Here is a 17,730-nt window from a genome sequence, read left to right on the forward strand (position 1 = left end):
CGGTATCAGATGGGTTAAATCAGCCCCTTTTTTCGCACCGGAAGTGGCCTTCTTTTTCGTACTTTCGGCAAGTTCCGCCGTGGCAGACTATCGAATTCGGACTTAGCATAACTTTTCTGGGAAACCATTGTGCATTTCATCGTGGTATCAAGTCGGTTAGAAATTTTGCGGCCGGCTCTTCTACTATATCTAAAGCGGGCCCCTGGGGCATAGTGCCAAAGAAGCTGGCAGCATTTTTAGGTTATATTTTAGGTGTTTATTAAGTTGATGGTTTTTCGCATACCTAGCGAAGTTAAAACTATTTTTCCTTCCAATTTTTGAACAAACATAAATGATTTGAAATCCATTCCCATTGTATTGCTTGAAATCGAATCAAGTATCTCAATGCCTTCGAAGCCTCTCTACAAATTGCCTTAATAACAAGAAACTTTGTTCCCGCCCTAAGAATCGACTCTGATTATTGTGATTTGCTCGAAATTTAATAACAATCTTAAATATTCAAGGAGAATAATAATGGATACTTACGTACTGATTACAGTTCTGTTTAGATAAGTAAATGGTGTCGAGATAATTATTGTTTGTTAAATTGAATATGTTGTTAATAAATTTGCGATAGACCCGTCTATAAATGTGAGTTAATATGTGTTCAAAACGCGAAAGTTTTAAATATTATGTTGTTATTTGTTAATGATTAAATACAAGTGGGGTGCATTTTATAAAGAAACAACTCACAACTGTTTCACTTATACTCGTAAAGTTGGTGTTTAAATCGCGCGTAAGCGGAATAAAGTCCCCTTATTGATTAAGCAATAAAGTCTAAAGCCTGCCATACAATTCATACAAACTGTCACTGCCGCAGCTGGCTGTCGGCGCGCTTTCCCTCACACGTGGCAGTGCGCGGGTCCGACTACTTATTTCTTTATCTTGAATAAATACGGTAAAATAATCTTAAAAAACCCATATGATATTTGTATATATTTTGACAATCGAATTGAAAAGCAGAGTATATTATGTCGTTTTTATCCTCGACCTATATCGGCCCTCGCTTACGCTCGTTTATAGTTTCTTATATTTATAGGCTCTAATCGCGCCGATAAAGTAATAAAATAATATCTTTTATGGCGGTCAGCAAAATATCGTGTCGATAATTTAGTATAGGTTAGAGCACGCGCTGATTTAGTTCAGATAATGTCTGTATTGCCGCAGATTAGAGATGTGATGTCAAGATAACATGATGTATAAAACGCGTAGTTATGAATGTTATGATGGAATAAATTAGTCTAAGTATACCCGCCAACGGTACCTTTTACTCACTCAACCATGTTCCTCTAAATCTTTAAATTTAAAACATGTTTTAGGGACAGAGACTATAATAAATAATCTTGATAAATGTTTGTCTTACATATATATAATTAATTATTTAAAAGTACGGCCCATTTATTTACCGATAATTCTGTGCCTACCAATTTCTTTTTTAAACGAACCCTGTCATTTCGGCCTGAGTTAGGTAAGCCCTAGACAGATATAGGCAAAAATAACATGGCTGGCTAAAGTCGCAAAAGCAACTTTTTGCGAGATGCCGTTATACGGAAAAAATTTGGTACCTAGATACCTAGAGAGCTAGGCCGCTGCGTTTCATATTAACAAATGAAATAATCTTTCAACTTTTGTGACATTCGTTAAAACATATGACCCAAAGGTACAGTGAGCTGCAATAAAAAGTTACAAAACGAAAGCCGCATAAATATGTGGCGCGCTCTTATTGCGCTACAAATGTTGACGAATTTGTAGCATTTTGTAGTTACATTCATTTAAAATATGCTACAAATAAGAACATGTGTATTTTACGGCCCTTGTTGTGTAACCTATTATTGCTAGTGACTGTACCTTTCCTTTTAGCTTTGCCCTACTCAGGTGGAAATGTAACAAAAAACAAAATTCAGTTTAAGATAATAAAAAAACCCCAACACACAAACGGATAAATTTAGATAAACTAAAGAACCACTCCTGGAGAACCAGCATTAATAAAACTGCACCCAAATCGGTTCACTTATTTGAGAGTTACAGCGACGTGCCACAGACAGACACACACACACACACACATAGCGGTCAAACTTAACTTAACACTAGAGATGCAACGGATAGTTGTTTGGCCGGACACCGGATATCCGGCCTGCGCCTCGGCCGAATATCCGGTATCCGGCCGCCGAATATTCGGTCGGCGGAACTATACCTAAATTTCGGTATTTCAGGTGCGCGTTGTGCAGGTTTTGATATTTAATTTATTTTAAATTTTAATTTCACCTGTTTCCTAGTGAACATTCGCGCGGACTTATTTCTAGGTTCGAAATGAGTGAGTCGAAGTCAGTGGAATGTTTAAGTTGTTTTATAATAATAAATAAGTATGATTATGACAGTGACTGTTTCTTAAATTCAATTTTGTTTACTCCGAAATCAAGCAATGTTACTATCCGGTATCCGGCCGGATAGTTAGTCACTATCCGGTATCCGGGCGGATAATAAAATAATGGCCGGATAGGCCGGATACCGGATAGTAACCGAATATCCGGTGCATCTCTACTTAACACCCCATTTTGCTTCAAAGGTTAATAAAATTATAATGTCAAAACAACCTCCAGCTCTCAGACTATACCAACATACGCCATATCATAGCCTGGCCACAGTCTATAAAACAGTCATTCGACGAAGACGTCTACACATGGAAATCGTGGGGTGCGAGGGCCGAGGGGTGGGTCGAGCGCACCCGAGCTGCATATATTGCCATTGTTAGTAGCACGGTACTACTTAAAACATCAAAGGCGTCGGTCCACTGTTACTTTTTACACTGTGACCTGACTCTCCCTCGTTACATCCCGAGTCCCGAGGCACTTTTTTAGCGAACTACCACTCCTAAAGGCCGTTATAAGCCAGCTGCCGCCTTCCTCTATTTAGCGCTGTTTTTCCCAAATATTTGCCCAGCGCCGTCAGAGCAAAAAGAGCCAGGGAATTTTATATTGCTTCCTATCCTAACGCCGATTCCCTTCGTATACTTATTTGCTAAAACGTCGTATAAAACAATAATAGGCGTATGACGTTATAACCTGTTGGGTTTGAAACTGTAGTAACATTCTAGTCTCATCAATAAACTACGTAGTAAAGATTTTATTGCCTCAACTGTTTTGCGATAAAGATATGATAGAGTTGTCGGGAAATGCTTGAGCGCTCAGGTATTCAACTACAAAGGCAATATTTCTTGTAAGTTTTGTCTTTCCGAATATTGAAGATTGACCTCGTTTCCGCTGTTTACACTGAGGCTTATATGGGTTCAGTCACTGGTTCAGTTATGTTTTGCCGAGGCATAATTCAATCATATGTCATGGGAAGGATGTCAGAAGGTTTTTACGTGTATTACACTTTTATTATATATTATTGGTTTACGTCGTTTATTTGATATCATAAAAATAAAATGTATAAAGTCGGTTCTGATTGCTGTTTGGTCACGGTCAACCTAACACGCTCCTCCTCGCTTTGCTCGTCGTCGTACTTTTTTTACTCTGATAGAATACCGTGAATATACTGGTTGTAAAAACGAGCTTTCCCTAGTCAAAACTAGTTTTAAATTAAACAATAACTAAACGACATCATTTAGATATAATTTTGTAGTCAAGTAATCGTTCGAATTGGCCTCAAGGTCCTACACTTTCTCCTAGACGTGCCTAGCTCGTAAGGTATCTTAATACATTCAACGAAGCCACGCCGTTTTGGCGCCTAAATAGTGTTTAGTTTTTAAGTTTATAAATGCATATATATGTTAGTCTGTGAGGTACCTATTTGTAATATGGGCCTTGTTGCCTAATTTAAAATTTTAAATAAATAAAAAGATCTTGTGTTTTAGGCGGATAGAGTTAAACATTGTATCATTTGTTCCAGACCTAACTCAAAGCCAGCTGCTATGCCGCGGCGTGTCGAGCCACAAAGTGTGCGGGCTGCGCGCGCAGACTCCGCGCATCTCGTTCACGAGCAAGGACGAGGATGCGCACGAGATGCGTCGGAAGAGTGCGAGCAGCAGGCTCGGGAGCTCGCCGCGCTCGAGTATCGCCAGCGACGAGCAACATGGGATCGTGCTAAGGTAATCTATTAACTTTCAACATGCTCTTTATGAACTCATACTGCCGAGACCTAACTCACAGCCAGCTGCTATGCCGCGGCGTGTCGAGCCACAAAGTGTGCGGGCTGCGCGCGCAGACGCCGCGCATCTCGTTCACGAGCAAGGACGAGGATGCGCATGAGTTGCGTCGGAAGAGTGCGAGCAGCAGGCTCGGGAGCTCGCCACGCACGAGCATCGCCAGCGACGAGCAACATAGGATCGTGCTAAGGTAATCTATCAACTTTTAGCGTGCTCTATTTTAACCCATACTGTCGAGACCTATCTCAAGGCCAGCTGCTCTATGCCGCGGCGCGTCGAGCCACAAAGTGTGCGGGCTGAGCGCGCAGACGCCGCGCATCTCGTTCACGAGCAAGGACGAGGATGCGCACGAGCTGCGTCGGAAGAGTGCGAGCAGCAGGCTCGGGAGCTCGCCGCGCACGAGTATCGCCAGCGACGAGCAACATGGGATCGTGCTAAGGTATATCTACAGCAACTTTTAGCATGCTCTATATTAACTCATACTGTCGAGACCTAACTCAAAGCCAGCTGCTATGCCGCGACGTGTCGATCCACAAAGTCTGCGGGCTGCGCGCGCAGACGCTGCGCATCTCGTTCACGAGCAAGGACGAGGATGCGCACGAGCTGCGTCGGAAGAGTGCGAGCAGCCGGCTCGGGAGCTCGCCGCGCACGAGCATCGCCAGCGACGAGCAACATGGGATCGTGCTAAGGTAATCTATCAAATTTTAGTATGCTCTTTATGAACTCATACTGCCGAGACCTAACTGAAAGTCAGCTGATATGCCGCGGCGTGTCGAGCCACAAAGTGTGCTGGCTGCGCGCGCAGACTCCGCGCATCTCGTTCACGAGCAAGGACGAGGATGCGCATGAGTTGCGGCGGAAGAGTGCGAGCAGCCGGCTCGGGAGCTCGCCGCGTGCGAGCATAGTCAGCGACGAGCAACATGGGATCGTGCTGAGGTATATCTTCAGCAACTTCGCGGTTCGCAGCAACAACGCACTGTGCGGTTTCATAGGAATTTCCTCCTCCGGTCTTATCATCGAAACCTAGTACAGTCAAGTGTAAAAATATGGGTGCATAAATCATACTCAAAAATATGTCCCATAGCTCTTATGTCAGCGAATTAAGAACGATGGGACATATTTTTGAGTAAGTTATATGTACCCATATTTTAACACTTGATTGTAACAGGCATAGATCAATGTACGTAAATATTCATGCCATCATTCATGTAGTTTAAGCTTGTCGTCTTAAAATGAAAACGTTACTTAGTTTGTATGGGAGCTGCTTTTTTGGCGGCGGGTTGGTGTGACTCTTAAGAGTAAAAAGATAAAAGACAGACAGGGTTCTTTTCTCACCTACAGTCGTAAACATCACAATGTTAAAATTAATGATACGTTGGTACCTATGTAAATATAAATTACGCTTTTCTAAGGTTTAACGTTTTCTCTCACAACAGACTTAAACATTAGCCTCGATTTCGGTCGATCCAAAATGACTTAAATCCTCTTAAATATTTAAGCTATTCTAGATTGTATCCTCGTAGCAATTAGGATCAAAGTCTTTTTTTATCACGTTTTTTCCACGGAATTGTTAATGAAGGAGCTGCCAAGTTACGAAGCAGGGGGCGTGTTGACGCCGACTTGATTGATAAGTCTTGATGCCTTAAAGATGATTCGGTGAACTTTATTTTCTGGGGATTAGGGTTCAAAATCCAATGCAGGGTCATCACCTAACTGCTCTGGAAAAAAACAATTATGGGTTTTTGTGACTTGGAAAGGTGATGTGAATTAGTTAGAACTGTGTATGTTTACTTCTTAAAATGTATTACATGGTCCTTGCACTACATGTAGTTTGTATGAAACAGGACAATTTGAACGTGTAGCTAACATCAAACCGTTTGAATATGGAGTTATATCTGTTAGCTGTCATTAGCGCGGGCGTCTCGCTCTCACTAATACATGTACATACAAGGCAGAGCGAAATAAACGCACGAATGACAGCTAATTGATATGACTCCTATATTATTCAAATATCGGTTTGCGTTGTAATTGGCCTGTAAGTTGGTATCAAAACGATTAAAATCTCTTTGGCTACTTCATGACTATTTTTAACACGAGTACATGAAAATATTCCTACAGTCGTGTTAAAATATCTCCTAATCTTTATTATTTATTTAAAATAGATATTTACGATACAAGTGCAAAAAAGAGGAAATATCGAATTACTTATTAGCACGTGTATCGTACGTTTTACAGTACATATGGCCCTTTAAAATTTGACATTTGCACGAAAAGTGCTATTTTAGGCACTAGTGCGGGAAAATAGGACCATATGTACTGTAAAATACATTTCCCTTCGAAATGGTCAGCCCAATGCACTCGTAGCGTCTACGGCGTAGCGCCGCTACGGCTACGGTGCTACGAATTGGAGCAACTATTTTTAGCGGCCATTGTGAGCGAGGCGCGAAACCAAAAAGATTTGCATCTTTTGTCAAGGCTCACCTGAATAAGCCTAGACGACGCGACGGTTTTATTTATTTTTTATTTTACACAACTTTTTAACTGTGGACGTAAATAGTGTTAAAAACATGAATTGGATGTTTCTTTCCACTTGCCAATAATGTTATGGTTGCTTGTGTGCAAAAAAAACATAAACAGCCTCTGACCCATACATATACCGTCTGCTCCGTTATGGGTAGATATATTGAAAAAACATTCGGCATGATAAATAAACAGACTGCCGTATTCGAACTTCAAGATATTCACAAGAGACTACTAGATCCATTCTAGATACGTTATAGTTTAGATATCAACTAGTTATCTATTGCAGCGCAATTCGGGCAACCAATGTCACTTTTACGTTAGATAGAGTAAGATATCTATTAGATGTGAATTGGATCTCTAAGTCATATCCTGTGGAAATCGTTCAACAGTATCTCCAGAATCGCACAAATGTCAAATTTGACAGGTTAGATCTTAAACATATCGTTATCGTATCTTGGTGATGTCTAAAAGATGTCTAATAGATGTCTATTTCAAAATCCGAATCGGGCCCAGAGTCATTAATGACTCACATTTGCTTGAGTGACATCTCCTAAATACAATTAAATACTATTCATCATCATCTCAGCCATAAGACGTCCACTGCTGAACATAGGCCTCCCCCTTGGACCTCCATACGTACCGGTTGGAAGCGACCCGCATCCAGCGTCTTCCGGCGACCTTAACAAGGTCATCTTGTGGGTGGACGTCCTACGCTGCGCTTGCTAGTCCGTGGTCTCCACTCGAGCACTTGTCGACCCCATCGGCCGTCTTCTCTGCATGCAATGTGGCCTGCCCATTGCCTCTTCAGCTTGCTAATCCGGTGGGCTATGTCGGTGACTTTAGTTCATCTACGGATCTCCTCATTTCTGATTCGATCACGTAGAGAAACTCCGAGCATAGCCCTCTCCATTGTAGCTCGCTGAGCGACTTTGAGTTTTGAGATGAGGCCGATAGTGAAAGACCACTTTCGGAGCCGTAAGTCATCACTGGTAACACACATTGATTAAAGACTTTCGTCTTGAGGCACTAAGGTATGTCTGACGAATAGACATTAAATACTATTATAATGACATAATTAATGATGACTCATCATCTTGCCTGGAGTTCGACTGGAATACTGATACTTGGCTCCCTCGCTTTTGTTTTTTGTTCAAATCGGTGCAACGTTGGACGGACTCTAATTATAAACATAATTATTAATAAAATAAGATAAACATTTATTCAAAACACTTAAACAAGAACAGCTTAACTAATAAACGGCATGTAAAACACTTTTTGACGTCACTGAAAAGGTTTCCACTCAGCTTGGTGTCCAAGTATCTTTTGGATACCTCGACGCTGGTCTTCAGTGGAAACCCATTATTATTTTGCATCTATAAAGTACAGTATGACTTTACTGTCATTCTGCACTGACAGTGCAGTGCAGTGATTAGTGTCATATGGAACTTGCTAACTATGTAAACAAACCGCCATACTGAAATCATCATTCAGTGACAGTTTCGATATGGCGGTTTGTTTACATAGTTAGGAAGTTCTATAGAATGACACTTTAATCTGAGACATTGTGTTTGAAATATGCAAATGACTATAAACGTCAGACGTAGCAATGAAAGTGGAACGAAGTAAACTTAGCTTCAGTATTCATAAATAATGGAACAGGTCCCTCGTAATTTGTTGAACGTGTATTTATCGACTAGTTTATAAATACTACTACATTAAGAATGCATAGACATTATTTGTAGATACTGCGGAAGTGTGAAACTGACGGCCCGGTTCGAACTTTAATATACGTCGAATATTATAGGTACGGCTAGATACGATATGGATTAGATACGCCAGTGTTAAAAGTGACGTTTGACGTTCGAATCTGGTAGTAAGAGCGTCCGCTAGCTGGCGCGAGTGCACGGAGCACTTACCTTCGCACTTACTTATTTATTTAAACTTTATTGCACAATTTATATACAACAATGTACAATTGGCGAACTTAATGCCAAATGGCATATAATTTTTTTTAACCCGTTCAACCGCTCCGTGTGACCGCGCCAGCTAGCGGACGCTCTAAAGCGGCCCACTGATTAACAGTCCGCCGGACGCTATCGGCCTGTCAGTTAGAACAAAATTTTGACGGTTCCGAACAACTGACAGGACGATACCGTCCGGCGGACTGTTAATCAGTGGGCCCCTTAATACGTAACGTATATCATAGAGACCAGCAGTATCAACCGTCAGAACTTGAACGGTGAAATTTTTTTCATACTGACCCGATTTCATTAAAAATGTATCTACGAATCTACTCTCTAATTCATTGAACACATAATTCATTTTTACATATAAATTATTCTTTCCCAAGGCAATATGTGTAAATAAAGTCAATTCCAAGGTAAATGACTCACGGCAACCTTTAAATAAAAACGTCACTTTTGACACTGACATATCGTCGGCTTAAGTCGCAAACCTCGTAACTCCATTTCAAGGAAATTAGTAATCGCTACCTTGGACAACAATACTTAAAGTCGTAAACCTCGTAACTCCCCCTTAGGAGTTCCGAGGTTTGCGACTTAAGCCGACGATATAAGATTCATATGCTGCTAGACTATGGAAGGTAACGGTAAGGAAAACAATCTCCATGTATCAAAGAGTGTCCGTCAAAATCCTTAAATAGGTGGCGCTACAATACCTACAATATTTGATAAACAAATTCAAATCACTGACAGCGCTCTTCATTCCGTCAATAACGGCTTCGTCCTTACCTACTCTAGCGCTACTCTGGAGAGATTTGGAACTATTTATTTACAGTTAACTGCTGGACACTTTTACAACTGTTCTACCATAAAAGATTTCACTCCTTTCACTCCATGAGCTATACACAGTATCTATAGGTATTTAAATAAAAGTAAACAAACAATTTGTAAATTTTCGGTTAGTTTTATAACATTTATTGGTAACCAACCAAGTACAAAAACGCCTGGATCTGTCACTGAACGACCTGACTTTAACCTACATTATTTTGATCATGTAATGTTTTCATCTACCCTCAACTGGCGTAAAGAGACATTTGAGGGTAAATTTTGTATATACTTTTATTTCAATACCTAAAGATACAGACTATAGACCTAATATTTGACGTATCTTAAAGTTCGAATCGGGCCGTCAGTGTGTACACCGTTAGTGTAGAGCCAGCTTTAGAGTAAACACTGCTAGATGCGTCACGGCGACGGCGACGGCGACGGTAGATTAAGATCCTATTAGATGCGGTGGCGCCCCTAAGTAGCCCGGGATGAGCTATTTCAGGAGGCAACGTACTGGCGGCGCATTCCTATTGGCTCGCGAGTCAAGTAAACTGGAGCTTAATTAAGATTTAACAACTTAAGGGCCTACCGCTAACCACGTTCGACGTGTTGCCTCTCTGTCGCACTTGTAAATGCGTACGTAAGAGTGACAGGGAGGCAACACGTCGAACGTGGTTCGCGGTAGGCGCTTTGTTACGGATTTGATATTGACGATCGTCTTAGTGACTGGCACTCATCTTACACATGACTTTCAATCTTAGAGCATTTAGTAACTGGAGGCGTCATGGCTGTCATTTTCTGTACAAAACAGTCTGCCGATTTTTGCGGGGGAGGGGACGTCAAATGTATTGCTATTTCTACATGATTTCTACGTAACGTACAAATAGCCATGTCAGTCCATACAAAAGTTTGCACAATTGTGCAAGGTTTTCGGCAGAGGGGAAAGCGTAAGCGTTCATCAAGTCTGTGTCAAAATAAGTAACAAGTGGTTGAATCTGAATTGGGTTCCAGGCCCCGTAGACAACATGCCAAAGCGAACGAAACGCAACTGTCACTGTCACACTAATAAGGAGGAGTGATAGAGATACACAAAGCGATTCGATAGTTCGCTATCGCGCAAGCTATTGTCACCTTGGCTAGGCGGGCAGTAAACTGTAACGGCACATCAGTACATATACGGTCACGTTCGAACAATGTTTATAAGATACCACAGCGATACGATACCGATCGGTCAGTGTCAAAAGTGACGTTTCTGGTTGAAGAAATGTCACTTTTGACACTGACATATCGGTATCGTCTCTTTTAAGTATAGTTAGAATACGGCCGATAATAGCTTGAGTTTTCGACTCGCATATGCTCGGTAAGGTTATGTTATAACACAGCTGCATGCAAGGAATAGTATTTAATTGTATTTAGGAGATGGCACTCAGGCAAATTTATGGGTGTGTAATGCTTAATATAATTATAAAAAACTATCATACATTTGTTATAACGCCAGTTAATATATTATTATATGTTATAATGTAATTTTTATTATACGTTTCCTTTATTATATTGTGATTTCATCTAAACTGTCATTGATATAATGCCTAATGTAATATAATTTTCAAATAGTATATAGACATATTTTATAATGACATTTGTTATATTATAGTTTTGTATAACGTAATACTTCATACAATTTTATCAAGTATAAATACATATATTGTATAGCATTTCTTGTCATATTTCATTTACTGATAACGTAAAGTTTTACATACTTTTTATAACTAGTAAGCAGGCCTACTGCTTTTGCTAGCTATTTTATTGTAGGGAGGTCGCAGTTCTAACCTAACCTAACCAATTTTTTCACGGTTTTCGTTCTGCGGGGGCCGCAGGTCAAACCTAACCTAAACCACTTTTTTTCCTAGATTTTGATGACCCAGGGGGAATCCTTTATGGATCCCACTGGCCCGGGAGAAGCTCAGTGGGTATGTCCGACTTCCACAGACTAAACCCCCTGGGGTGTTCCGCCGCGCGCTTTGTTGGCGGGGTTACGGGAACTCGAACCTAACCTAACCCTCCTTTTGTTAGGTAGTTATTCGTTTATGCGGAGTCGCAGTTCCAACCTAACCTAACCCATTTATGTCATGCAACTATTATGCCACATAAATAATTATGTGATGTCACTTGTTATAACAAATAATATGCTTTAGAGTATATTATAATTATGGCAATGTATATTAGACGAAGTGTAAATATACCTTATGACCATTATACCAATAATAACATTATGTATACCGTTAATTAGGTATTACGGTAGTATACCATTTATTACGTTATTCAAAATAACGATAGATCAAACTATAATATATGAAAAGTAATTATAACAAATGTAATGCACCCCAAATTTATCTATGCAATAGATGAGAGTTGCTGTCGTAATCGATTATCTTTGCCTAAACGTTAACACTGACTCTGGTTCTCCGGCGGACATCCTCCTTTCAACTCGATTAAGCAGGGACACAGCACAATATGGGGAATATACCATATACAGTGGAACCTCGCTAACTCTAACCTCGATAAAACGAAACCTCATTAACACGAAATAAAATGCTATTCCCTTCAGAGCTCAAAACCTCCATAACTCGAAATATTAAACCTCATTAAGACGAAGTAGCCAACGATTCCCTACACCACTATTCAGTACCTACATTTTTTACCTCTATAACTCGAAAAATGAAGTTTGACCTCTACAACTCGAAAAAAAAGTCGTTTTGTCTTACCACCTCTATAACTCACAGTTTATTTAATAACAAACCTCTGTAACTCGAAAAAGACAATAAGACTGTATTTTATGCATTTCTAAAATTACCCCTCTTAATACAAATTTTTCGTGCGTCTTACCTCTGTAACTCGAAACCTCTTTAAGACGAACAAAAACCTACAAGAGCCTCCTTAAGTAGATGCCCTCCATAAGACGAAACCTCGTTAACACTTTTTTTTTGGCGTTTCCCTTGAGATTCATACTATCGGGGTCCCACTGTAATATAATGCAGTAGTACTCGTATAGGTACTCGACTTATCTGTGTTGCCCTCGTAAATAATTAGCGATACCGCCCCGTTGCACGACAACTGACAATACATCTCGAGGGCGCTAACAAAGCGCTGCTTGCTTGCGACATGCACTCGGTATATTAGTAGATAGAACAAAGAACCAAGTTAATAATTACCAAATCCAGTTACAATTAGTCGATGTTACAGTTCATTGAGAAACGTTGGCATAAATACGTATTTTAAATTCACTTCTAGTACGGTCCTATAGCTTCGCCTTAACCAGCATTAAATCACAATTCCGCTATAAATTGTACCTATCATGGGATTCATGGGCGTATGCAACACTTAGGATGACATCTGGTAGCTGACATTTGGTAGGGAGATAGGAATAGGAATAATAATTATTTCTTTAATATTATCCAAAATTACAACATTCATAATACACTTAGGCCCACTTGCACCATTCCACTAACCCGGGGTTAAGCGGTTAAACTATTAACTTAGTGTCAAATTGTATGGCTAACCATGGCAACTCCTGGTTTAACCGGTTAACTCCGGGTTAGTGGGATGGTGCAAGTGGCGCTTAGGCCATGCCACGCTGTTGCCATGGTTACCCATACAATTTGACACTAAGTTAATAGTTTAACCGCTTAACCCCGGGTTAGTGGAATGGTGCAAGTGGGCCTTAAATAGAACATAACTAATGTAAATATACAAATATAGTTTTTAAAAGTAAATAAAGTTTACTTTAAAATCTTCTATGTGAGCAATAATTGTATCTGGCTCGAACATATTTTACATCAATACCTAAACTAAGTAACTTAATACTTGTATCTTAAGCCCCCTCCAGACTATGCGCGTGAATCGCGGGCGAAGCCGCGAACGCGAGTGAGGAGGGGGCTTTAAGTATTTCGTGTTAGTAGGCCAATGTAGTGTAATTTATTGGGCAAAAACAATAAAGATTATATTAGTACGTGACAAAAACGTATGTAGGTACCTAGGTACTAAAATAACTTTGTAGGTCAAGCAATGAGCAAGACAACTAAATGCTAACCTAAGTATATAGCAGAATGATTATTTATAACAAACAATAGGTAGGTAAAGTGAGTGGACTATGTTATACAAATAGCAACTGGTGACATAACTATAGTTTGAGGTTGAGCCTCAAATTATCTCCCATAATAGGATAGTTTTTATCAATCGTTATCAACACCATGGTATAATAATATACTCCGCCTGGTACTCTATTCCGAGATTCGCGTATGACCTAACTGACACGGGCCTACGTCATCATGCCGTTTACAGGTTCTCAAACTTTGAAATGTGGGAGAATTTTAACCAACGGTGAAAATTATTTTAACGGCATGAATTTTAAGTTATTCATGTAGAAACATAGTAAAATAAAACAAATCTAATGTATTAAATTAAACTTTATTTATCTATACATGACAAACGTTTGAAAAAGTAATTCACAGTTACACATTAATTACCAAGCTTACGACGTGAAAAGTTTGGAAAACACTGCGACTGCTGACACTGAGCGAGAAGGAAATAACAATTAACACGCGTTCGACAAGGATGACGGTCAGGGCATGAAGTTATCTAGATCCGAATTGTCAAATGTGACAGCGCTATCCTGTGTTGCCAGTAATGTAAACAGAATTACCCGAACGTCTGAAATTTCTTTCGTGAATCGGAATATATTGCTAACGAATAATTAAAAATGACGTGTTATTGTAAAATTTAAGATAAAATACATATAAATGAAAATTATAAACTTATAAAGAAATATTTTAACTTATTAACCATAGGTATAATGTACCCATGTAACATGTTATGTTGAAATAAAGTGGCAATATTATTGTGACGTAGCCCCTGTCACTCTGGGAATAGAAGACCATGTTTTATTAGACCATGATCAACACCATCGTTCCACGCAGACGAAGTCGAAGCTAGTATAGTTACTATAATTTGGAAACGCGAGGTTGTCAAATCATGCCATTAATCCAAAACAACGCTTTAATTTAAAAAGCTATAAACCTGTCTGCCTACAGGGCGTTAAGCATGAAATAATCAAGCAATCTGTCAAAAACACGCGTACTTTTTTAATTTACCATCAAAAGGCGTCACCTGGCAATCCTGGCGAAATAAATCGGCAACGCGCTGAGGCGCGAATAAATGTATAAATTGGAACGAACATTTTTAAATAATTTGCACGGGGCTTCACAGCCGGATTCAATGATCATTTTTAATGACTTTTGAAAGTTAAGGGTTATTCACACCCGTTTTAACCGACGTCAAATGCACGAGTAAACTTTACCAAATTTCATAACGCTCCAGTAACGTTCTAAATTGGATAGAGAACACATTTTTAGTTCGCACTCGCTCTACAACTTTAACGTGTCACAGTAGGGTTATACTCTTTAGGCCCACTTGCGCCATCCAGGTTTGATTATTGCTCGGAGCAATGCTGAGTCGAACGGAGCCGAGTTTGCCCGAAGTCAGGAGTGTCTCCCCACTGCTTGGGGTTAACTCGTTAAACCCGGAGCTACCTGGTTAAGCCTGGAGTTTCCAATACAATTTAACCCTGAGGTAACGGTTAACTCCGAGTTAGTGTCTAACCCTGGATGGCGCAATGGCCCTAAATAAATGTAAACTTATTCAACATTAGATGATACATAGTTATACCTATATCATATTTTACAACGTCGAACCGTGCTCCAAGGTAACACCGGTCGACTTTAGAGCCGCATTAAAACAACCGTTAAGTTTAAAGCTATTTGCACGATAAATTGAGTGCGAGGTAAAGAACTTGGGGCCATTAAAGCCAGGTTTACACAAGGTAGCACGCTACTACTTCAAACAAATTGCTTTTTATGCAAACACATTTTGATCTGTTGTGGATTAGACTTGAAACTTAAAAAATAATTATAAAATTATGTTTTACTGTAATATACCTTGTCAGTATATCTAGTTATTGATTTCTTGTTGAGTTTGTACAATAGTTCGGTAAAGTACAGTCACAATTTTTTATTTAGGTATATATTGTATTTAGGCACGAGTAGGTACAATATTAGCAGGAACGCAAAAGTCGCAAAGTGTAAGCAACGTTATTTGTGCCATGTTAAGAGATAATATGAGCGTCTAATACAGTAGCATTGCACATGATTGTGCAATAACAATAACTTAGCAACAGCTGTTCTCAATTCTAGAGCTCAAGACAGACGAGGCTCAAGTCTCATTGTATTATTTAGAACTTAATACCTAAAGTGTAAGGCCTGAGTGGACGCTCGAGTTGAGCATGCAGCGGGGCGGGGCGTGCGGCTGCATGTTAAACAAATACAAACGTATTTTAGGCGACCGGCTTTAGTGCACGCTGCTCAAATCACTTGTGAGCCCGACGCCACGCTGCACGCCCCGCCGAACGCTCCGCTTCGAGCGTCCACTCAGGTCTTACACTTTTTCTAGGAGGCCCAGTCAGTATCTTCATACGGTAACCTTCCAAGGTACGCATAAACTTCTTATTTTATTACTGTTGGTAGCTATTTTGATGTTGTGTAGATAGTAGCTTTATCGCTGTTTTAATACTTTTAATATGCAATAACTACATTAACAAAATAATAGTTACTATGAATACTTAATACTCGCAAATGGCTGCGAAAACTTTTGTCTTACCTATTTCTGGTTCTAACTTTCTAGTAAAATGTTTTTTGGATAATGATGGGTAAATCTATCTAACAGGTTATCGTTCGTTGGTCTGTACAGTAAATTCATAAAGGGGTCCACTGGTTAACAGTCCGCCGGACGGTATCGGCATGTCAGTTGTTCGGAACTGTCAAAATTTTGTTCTAACTGACAGGCCGATACCGTCCGCCGGACTGTTAATCAGTGGGCCCCATAAAAGATGTACATTTTACTAGCCAGAAAAAATAATCGATCTGAGAGCCTAATGATCGTTCACACGAGGCCGATAACATATTTATACATGGTGGGTCAAAACAGTGCCTACTTCTTTTAAAGATTCTGTCAGGAGTCAGGATACTTCATTTATCTATATACGAGTAGATATACAGTATATAAATATAAATGAATCCCTATTCCCCTTGGTCACGGCATCACGCGTGAACGGCTAGACCAATTTTGCTGATTATTTTGTGTTGTGTTTGTTATAGTCAGGAGAAGGTTCTTATGAAAGAAAAAATTAGGAAAAATAAATAAATATATAGATATAGGTAGATCAAACGAAGTTCGCCGGGTCATCTAGTATATTATATAAATGAAGTGTTGTTCTGAATTCCACCACAAAATATATTCAAATTCCCGTTAGTTGTTTACCTATACATATTGAAAATATTTTGTTTTACCAGCGTGCTGGAGTAGATAGTAGATTGTTCTTTAATTCTTGGCATTATAGTTTTTTTTTTTGCTCTGTTGATCGTCGCTCGCTTATTGTCTGAAATTTATTCATAGCCTTGTTCTTCGTTCGACGTTTACTTTTCATTTTCTCAATTAACTTTCGAGCGACGAATAACTGGATTAACTTTAATGTGCTATAAATAGAAATGTCTGAGTGGTTACGAATAATATAATCCAACTAGCTAGAAAGTACTGTACTTGAGAAGGAAAATTGCTCCTTAATATAGAAGTTTTGATCCAGGGTCAAAAGTCAAGGTCAGGGTTCATAGTGTCCAGTTTTAGTGTTACTCTATATTTATACAATTACAGGTCGTGGTGTAGGCATTATATTTCCACTTTAGTGCACCAATGTTTAACAAAAAATGGAGATATAGTAGCCTCTTTAAAACCTATTCCCTTAACAAGGGTAATATTTTGCTCCTACTTAATTTAGGATTTTGGTTTAAAATAGTATCATTTCTGTATCAAAATTTAATAATAGTCATCGTCTGCGTAGGATAACGATGATGATTATTATTTATAAGTTAAAAGAGTAATAACGGTAACATACAATAACTTTTAAATATTCATTAATTTGTAAGTTTATCACACAGTTTATGAATATGCAGATTTTTATGAAAATGTATTAAACAGTTGAATCACCAAAGCGAAAACCTATTTTCGCATGCATAATTAAATGAGCCAAACTGTTTCATCTTTAAAGACCGTAAATAGGTCACCGAGCTTTCCTCATCTAGATATACTTAAATAAAATATTATTATAAATGTGTATCGTTATTT

The 17,730-nt window shown here is 39.3% G+C and overlaps 1 protein-coding gene across 1 annotated transcript in view; it reads left to right on the forward strand.

The window, feature by feature from the left end:
* The first annotated feature begins 4,732 nt into the window (after window positions 1-4,732).
* The window catches only part of LOC134791639 (ankyrin repeat and fibronectin type-III domain-containing protein 1), a 201,865-nt gene continuing 188,867 nt past the window's right edge, over window positions 4,733-17,730 (forward strand). Inside the window, exon 1 of the mRNA XM_063762695.1 lies at window positions 4,733-4,875. The gene's annotated coding sequence lies outside the window, so the exon portion shown is untranslated. The remainder of the gene's footprint in view (window positions 4,876-17,730) is intronic.

Source organism: Cydia splendana, chromosome 6, assembly GCF_910591565.1.
Source record: "Cydia splendana chromosome 6, ilCydSple1.2, whole genome shotgun sequence".
NCBI classification, from domain to species: domain Eukaryota; kingdom Metazoa; phylum Arthropoda; class Insecta; order Lepidoptera; family Tortricidae; genus Cydia; species Cydia splendana.